The 7,772-nt window shown below is 49.0% G+C and overlaps 1 long non-coding RNA gene across 1 annotated transcript; it reads left to right on the top strand.

Moving 5' to 3' along the window:
• The first annotated feature begins 2,081 nt into the window (after positions 1 to 2,081).
• On the top strand, positions 2,082 to 6,704 carry LOC129785572 (uncharacterized). The gene is made up of 2 exons (XR_008749692.1): positions 2,082 to 2,155; positions 4,963 to 6,704. It is a non-coding gene; the product is annotated as an uncharacterized LOC129785572 (long non-coding RNA).
• Positions 6,705 to 7,772: the final 1,068 nt, after the last annotated feature.

Here is a 7,772-nt window from a genome sequence, read left to right as displayed (position 1 = left end):
GTTAGGGCTGGGGTTAGGTTAGGGTTAGGGTTAGGTTAGGGTTAGGGTTAGGTTAGGGTCAGGGTTAGGTTAGGGTCAGGGTTAGGTTAGGTTAGGGTTAGAGTTAAGGTTAGGGTTAGGGTTAGGTTAGGGTTAGGGTCAGGGTCGAGTGGGGGAGATGGGTCGAGTGGGGGGGAGGGGTCCTGTTGGGGGGGTGGGGTCGAATGGGGGGGTGGGGTCAAGTAGGGGTCGGGGTCGAGTGGGGATGTGGGGTCGAGTGGGGGGGTGGATTTGAGAGGGAGGGTGGGATCGAGTGGGGGGGTGGGGTCGAGTGGGCACGTGGGGTCGAATGGGGAGGAGGGGTCAAGTCGGGGGTGTGGTGGAGTCGGGGGGTGGGTTCGAGTGGGGATGTGGGGTCGAGTTGTGGAGTTGGGTTGAGTCGGGGGTGGTGTCCAGTGAGGGGTGGGGTCGAGTCGGTGGGTTGGGTCGATTCGAGGGGTGGGGACGAGTGGGGGGGTGGGGTCGATTTGGTGATTAAGGTCGAGTGTGGGGTGGTGTCAAGTGTAGGGGCTGGAGTCAGTTGGGGTTGTGGGGTCGAGTCGGGGTGTGGGGTCGATTGGGGGGTGGGGTCGAGTGGGGGGGGTAGCACGTAATTTATTAGGTGTCCCTAAGCAGTTAGGGGTTTGTTGTCAATGTTGAAACAGAGCAAGGTCTTAAAAAGATCAGTCAGGATGGGTTTGGTACAATGCTCTGGGTGATGCTCTGTTTGTGTGAGGTAAGATGAAAAACTTTGTGTTGAGATAAGGTGAAGACGGCATGGCTGGCCTGTTCCGTTCCACTGACGGTGTTAAAGTTAAGGAATGTAGTCTGAATAATTAGAAAAGGTTCCACTGACCATGTTAAAGGAATGTACTCTGAATAACTAGAAAAGGTAAGGTGAGCACCTGAAGGAGATAAGGAGACCCGGAGTCAAGAGATCGTTGAACAAAGAAAATTGAAAGGTTTACTCCACCTAGATCCCACCTATTATGAATAGAATGATTAGATGTAGAAATCAAATGAATATGTATGTAAAGATGTTGTAACCTCTCATCAAAACTGTATAAATTACCTGACTTTTCACTGAAAACTTTGGGGCTAGTTTGTCTGGTGGGAACCAGCTGCTACTTACAGACAAAATTTGTCTCGGAGCCGTTACTCTGTGCCATTTTGGCATCAATGTTTAAAAAGGTGCAGCTGAATGTTATGGGATTTTCCCCGATGTTTTGAAGGAGTGCTCCGAAGTACTTTGTTTGTCTCCTTCCTGCAATGGCACATTTCCCTGGCAGATCAGCAGCATCTCTCTTGGGCAGCACAGCTGGTCAGATGTCACTCCCAATTATGTAACAAAAAACCCCACCCTAGTCAAATTATAACTGTATTTTGGAGATGGGTAATTTAATAGTACCAGTTCACAGCTATGCAAGTTCCAACAGTGCAAAACAAAAATCAAACACTTCCACACTGTAAGTATTTTTATTGGATGCACATAAACATACCTGTAGGACAAGGCCTCAACGGCAAGAGTCCAAGTACTGATAGCCTGATGAATAGAGACTTGTTAGAACTTGTAGGGCACAAGCCCTGGGATCAAAGGAACAAGCTAACTGCAGGCCCCTGAGCCAGCACAGTTGAGGAGGCAACCAGACGGACAGAGAAACAAGTAGCCAGATAAGGGAACTGATGGCGCCGATATGTCACTTTGTTAATCAAGAAAGCCGCGTAGAAAGAAACCCCCTAATTTTGGAATAGAAATTGTTGCTATGTCAAGGTAAACTAATAAGTTCCTATTGTTTTAACGGTGTGCCTTAAATATCAACCAATCAGTGTTTGTTACGCTTAAGATTTAACCAGTCGGTGTGTAATATGTAGAAGGTAGAAACGTATATAATTGTAGAGAAAATCACTAATAAACCGACAACTTGCTTGCATCAAGCTGCGTCCCGTCTCTTCATTCGCCGCACATGTCGGTCTTTTCACTCCCTTTTTTTTGAGGCTTTGCAAATAAGAACAGAGCGCTACAGTGAGCTACTAAAGAAAGAAGACCTACATCTGTCTGCCTTCAGATGTTCTCAGTGAGCTGGGTGAGAAGAAAGCCTGTGGGACTGGAGGACTGCTGGATCACAATCACCACAAGGTAAACTGTGGGGTCTGTTTCCTTACAGAGCCTTTTTTCTTTCTTTCTTTCTTTTTTCTATTTGTCCCTCCTTGCACCTTATTTGATGTTACTCTGTTGACGTGTTTTTGACTTGATCTAGTCGGTATGGTATGGAGTGTTGGCACAGCTGGGAAGGGGTTTTTGTGCTCAACTTGGACACAGGAGTTGCCAGGTCTAAAGAAGCAAACAACATTTGTTTATCCTTTGCTCTTCCTCTGAAAAACTACCCGGTTCCTGTGATGTGCGTAACTTTGTACTTAAGCAGAAACTTGCCTTTACAAGAGGCTGTGGCTGATGCTTCCTAGTTCCGCGGCTGCATGCCCAGATTTTATTTATGGTCCTTTTGGCTGTATGTCACAGTGTGCCATATATGCAAAGTAACACAGCACTTTATTTGGTGAGCTTCCATTTTGCGTGAGCTTGTCTTCCCTTGCCCTTCTCAAACATTTTCAAATCACGGCTGAAAGGCTCTTAACGCGGAGACCCTTTGTAAGGTAAGGATTATACTAGAGCAGTGTTTTGCTTAAGGTTTTTGGGCAGGAAAGAAACACAACTCCTCCACCACCAAAAGCAGAGGTACCCTTACTAGCTGTCCCAAAGGCTGTTGTATATTGTAACCCTGATAGCTTACAAGCTGAGCCTAAAAAACAGCTTTCAGGGCAGTAAGGCATGAGTAAGGTGGAGAGAATCAAGCTGCCTCTCCAGTCTCATGTTCTAAATTTTGTGTAGGTGAGGAGAAGGACGTTTGCACCGAGGTTTTTGTGTTTTGCTGTGAGTACATCCACCGCACTGCTTAGTGTAACTGCACCATTGCTCACCCTTTCTCTTTTGATTTGGTAACTCTGGCCTCGGTGCAGCAGTGGAAGCAAGCCGAGGACGGTACGGGGCTCAGCAGAGGAGACTGCAGGGCCTGCCCTGTCCCTGGGGAGCTTCTTGTGACAGGTGTGAATTTGGGAAGTCCTGTAGAAGGAGAAAGTCCTTCCGAGCGGCCTTGTCAGGCTTTGAAGCGCCTTAATGAAACCGGCCGTCTGGTGGTGGGAGACTGGAGGCGTCAGTAACAGGGCAACTTGCTTGTTGCTTTTTGCTTATTTACTTAGAATCCTCCTCTCTTGGGATTGACTCTCCATGCATTTCCACGGGCAGTTCAGTGCCTGCATTGCCATGTTAAAAAGGCATGAGGGAGACGGGTATGTGTGAAATACTTGATGCCAGGAAACTGACACGGTGTAAGAGGAGACTTTTGGATGATCTGAGATCCATGTAAAACACTGTGTTGCAAAGCACAGCTGCAGGTGTAGCTGGGAGAGTGTGTTTCCTTCTGTTCAGGTTTGTATGCCAAGGCTAATGCTTTGTAACGTACGCTACAAGACGGTGTTGCTTCATTCCAGCCTGCAGTGGAGGCTGCCGGCTGTTCCCACTGCCGCCTTGTGTCCTTGCACAAGACTGTTGCTGCTATCGCAGCCCATCCAAGAGGCCTCTGTTCTCCTGTGGAAGCCACTCTGTTTCCATCAGTTCCGTTTTCACTATGCAGATAAAGGAAGTTCCAAGGCAAGGGAGAAGAAACGTGCTCCTTACACTCCTCTTGTCTCTTCAGCCGGCATTTTTGCCACAGGTGCTTTCTGCAGTAACAGCGATAGCGATACAGTCCTTTGAGAGCTCATGCCTTCACAGCACATTTCAGGTGAATAGCCTGCTTAGTGAAATGGCCAGCTCTTCAGTATCAGCGTCCCAGGGAGCAGCTGGCTTTCCAGTCAGCCTGGGTGCAGGAAACCTCTAATAAATGTGACAGTTTTCTGTAACTTGGCTCTCGGCGAGTGTGAGATCCATGCTGCTCCCCCGTTTCTGAATGCCTGCCTAATTCTCTGTCAGGCTTTTTTTCCCTCCAGGGCTCCTTTGAACCTTTCTCGTATGCTGTTGCTTGGCACTGAGGCTGCTTGCGCTGGGGGCGTTCTTTGAAGTCAGCGTTCTCCGGTGGTGTCAGCACTATTCCTGTAGCCCCAAGCCTGACGAGCCACCCCTCTGTCCCACATTTGTCATCCAGGTCTGGCTTGCTCACCAGCCAGAGGGCCTCCTGCAGCCTTGCCTGCTGCTGCCGAGCCACAGTCTGTGTTGAGAGGGGTTTTGGATAGCCTGGGGTTGTTCTAGGCAAGAATCTGCCAGTGAGGTTTGTATGTAATGCTGTCTGGGGTTATTGTCACTTAGGGAAAGTTTTGGGAGCTGAAACAGGAGGAGGAGGAGGAGGAGGGTGGCTGTTACGGTCAGCATACTAGAAACGGCAAGAAGGGGTCATGGACTTGGAGACTAATAAGGATTTTTGCCACAAGCGCAGGTGGAAAAGTAAGAGGAAGACAATGACGGCAGGTTTCAGGAAGACTTTGGGCTGCGCTTATGTTAGGGAGGGGACCAAGTCCTCGTCAAGGTGCATCCACAGCAATATTCCTGTCAAACGAATGTGAGAAAGCGTTAGTGCCTGTATAGAGGGCAGTGGTGAGAGCTGCAGTAGTGGGGGGCCGTTCCTCTCTGTCCCTGAGGGCAAGTAATTCAAAGTGGAGCCGCTGCAGGAAAGCGCTGCGGTAGTAACTGGGGGCTCACAGTGTGCTTGGCTTTAGGCTGCGGCTGTAGCAGACTTGCCTTGTGCGCTTCTGCTTGTGCTTCACCAGATTTAGCCTGAAGATGCTGCAAGCGAATGCACGAGAAGCTCTGTAAGGATGGATGTGGGAGGTGGTGCTATCAGCAGTTCTTTTACCTCCTTGTTGAAGAGCTGGTGGTCTTTCTTGGTGTTGCAGTGTTTGAGATCATCCTTGCGTACCTGGAGAAGGCAGACTGGAAGGACGCCTTGTCAGTGTCTTGCCACAGCGGAAAGGGGCTGTTGCATTGGGAGAGGCCGATGATTCATCCAAGCATGCTCTGTCTGGAAAAGAAGATGAAGACGATGACTCGGACAGCAACTAGGCTTCACAATGAGACAACGGGAAAGATGGGACACGTAGTCCATGGGATGAAGTTGGGACGTGAAGTGGTTCCGCTCCAAAGACCATCTGCTGCCCTTGTGACACCGGATTGTCCCAATGCTCGATAGTTCCGTAGCTGGCCCAGAGCTGTTTCTGGACATGAAGGGCAAAGATAAATGCGTTTTTTTACCCTGAAGCTTCCGTATTAATAGCTTATTTTTATAAAAAATAAACCAATGGCAAATGTAGAATTTATTTTGTTTCCCAAGGAAGCGATTGCATTCCTGGTTTTTTTTTTTTTTAATTCTTTTAAATGTGACTTTTTCTACATACCAAGTTGGGCACGTTACCCAAGAGCATTAGTAGATGCTATTTGAATGGATGCCGCCTTCTCTGTTTCTGCCCTAAGTTTTCTTGAAAGCGGTGAATGGTGACCTCACAACCTGTTCCGCTAGTGCCGTTGCAAAGTGTGCATGAACACTCGGCACAAACAAGCAGAAATTCTAATTTTCCTGAGCTCCTCAACAGACAATCACCAGCAACCAAGCTGCCTTCATCAGCTGAGCCACGCTGACTTGTATACCATGTGTAGTTAGCTGGGGTCGGTAGATGAGCTACGAGCGTGGGGTTACGCCAATGCTTTAGACTTCAGCTTGAGCAGGGTGGATGTCTGCGCAAGCGCAAATCACGTGCCTTGGTTGGCACATGGTGCGCATGGAGTTGAGGCGTCACGATCGCTTTTGGTTACTTCTCGGTCCTCTTAGCAAAATTGATCACGGAGCCTCAGAACAGTACCAGGAGGCAGGAGCTCTCTCTTTCAGGTCACTTACCGAGTTTCAGTAGGCCTGATTTATGACATGATCCTGCGTGCATTGTTTTCTCTGTCAAATATTTTTCCTTTACAAAAAGAGGCATAGTCTCAGTCTTGGCTGGATGTTCTGGTTCCACTCGTTTCTAACTGACTGAAGTGCTCCTGCAAAGGACAGAAACAGAGACCGTGGAAGCGCGGCTTCGCTTCAGGCTTGTGAGCCTGCCCCATCCCTTTCTCCTGTAGGGACTAGCCAGGTAACTGCGGCTTCTGAGCAAGTACAGCTTCTGCGCGGGTCAGCTGAAGAGCGTAAGAAGACATCATCGTAACTGTTGTTCTGAGCTGAGCTGGAATCAGGGGGCTGACCCAGGCATGGCTTGGCTTGTATCCATTTTCATTCCTCCCTCTGTTGTTACGGCTTTCAAACGGAGACTAGAAGTGGGATCCCCACAGGCCTGTAAAGGGTTGGCAACCAACAGGTTGTGGCTTTCTACAGTCGGTGCGTTTCCGTCTGTTCTTTTTGAATAGCCATAGAAAAGCCTGTTCTGTTAGAAGGGTGCCTAGCGGCTCGAGTAATGTGGGCTTTTTTGTTAGGCTTTATAGAAATGTGATTGCTTTTGTTCCAGAAACGAGAACAGCTTTTTCATGAGAGCATTGCTGCTCTTATTTCTGTAACAAGAAGTGCATCGTGAGTGTGCCTGCCATCTATTACGCTGATTCTCTGATGTAAACGTGTCAAGCAATGCAATTACAAGGAGTTACATCGTTACAGCTGAGGTTCTGCGCGTTAATGCACATAGCACCTATTAAACCTGATCTAAGGCTCTTCAGCCTCTCTAAGGTTTCCTTAAGATGGTTTCGTACACGTGCCTCATCTCCTCAGGCTTGAGAGTGCACGAGCAGGTGGCATAGACAAACTGGGGACTTTGGAGACTTTCTGAGTGGGTCCGAAAGCCTCTTACGGCATTACGCAGCCTGTCCTGCATCGTTGCCAGTGAAATTAGGCAAACGCACCCGCGCCGTGCACATGCACGTGTTTTCAGATCAAGCTGTTGCAAATCTGAAGCTTACCTGCCTGTGGAGAAAGAGAAGGAAGAGGTGCTCTGCATTATTCTGCTCTTAGCACCGGGAGCCTTCCAGCTCGGCAGCATCACAGCAGCTTGGGGACCGGCTGTGCGGCCTCTTTGTACACATTGCTTGTCTCAGTCGCCCGCTCTTCCTGTCCTCTCGCTGGCGCCTTAGCCAGGAGTTGGGGCATTGCTGCTGTTTCCCTTTGCTCTCTCTTTGTGCTAAGCTCGTCAGGTGATACTAGGCTGAAGTTCATGCCTGTGGTCATGAGTCGTCTCTCCCGGATGCTGTCCTCGGGATGTGTTAACTGGCGAGATAGAACAGCAAGCGAGAGTAGACTGGGGTTTCGATGGGCTCAGCCCTCTGGCTGCTGCTGCCGTTCTCAGCCTTTCAGCATCCTACAGTTCTGCAGCCACCTAGAAGAGGCTGTTCTTGGCGGGCCTGGACTCACACTGATGTGCGCACTGACCCTTTTCTAAATGCTTTAGGTGCCTGGCTGTTCATCGGTGTATTCACCAGCCATAGACACGATCCTAAGAGAGTAAAGTGGTGATTTGCTTTCAGGCAGCCGGCTGCAGCTATGTGAAGTGGCGTGTTCAAGAAGCCCCGAAGGGCCCATTCTTGCAGTGAGTCCAGTGTGAAGTTACTGTTGAAAACAGCCAAATTAGTTGCAGCACATGAAAATTGCCCCAGCGTCAGGTCAAATGCGAGATGTTGAAACCTTTGGCTTTGGACGTTTGTGAGAGGTTCTGAAAGAACAGCTTGTTTA

Source organism: Falco peregrinus, chromosome 13 (genome assembly GCF_023634155.1).
Source record: "Falco peregrinus isolate bFalPer1 chromosome 13, bFalPer1.pri, whole genome shotgun sequence".
NCBI classification, from domain to species: domain Eukaryota; kingdom Metazoa; phylum Chordata; class Aves; order Falconiformes; family Falconidae; genus Falco; species Falco peregrinus.
This window is presented reverse-complemented; position numbering and strand designations above follow the sequence as displayed.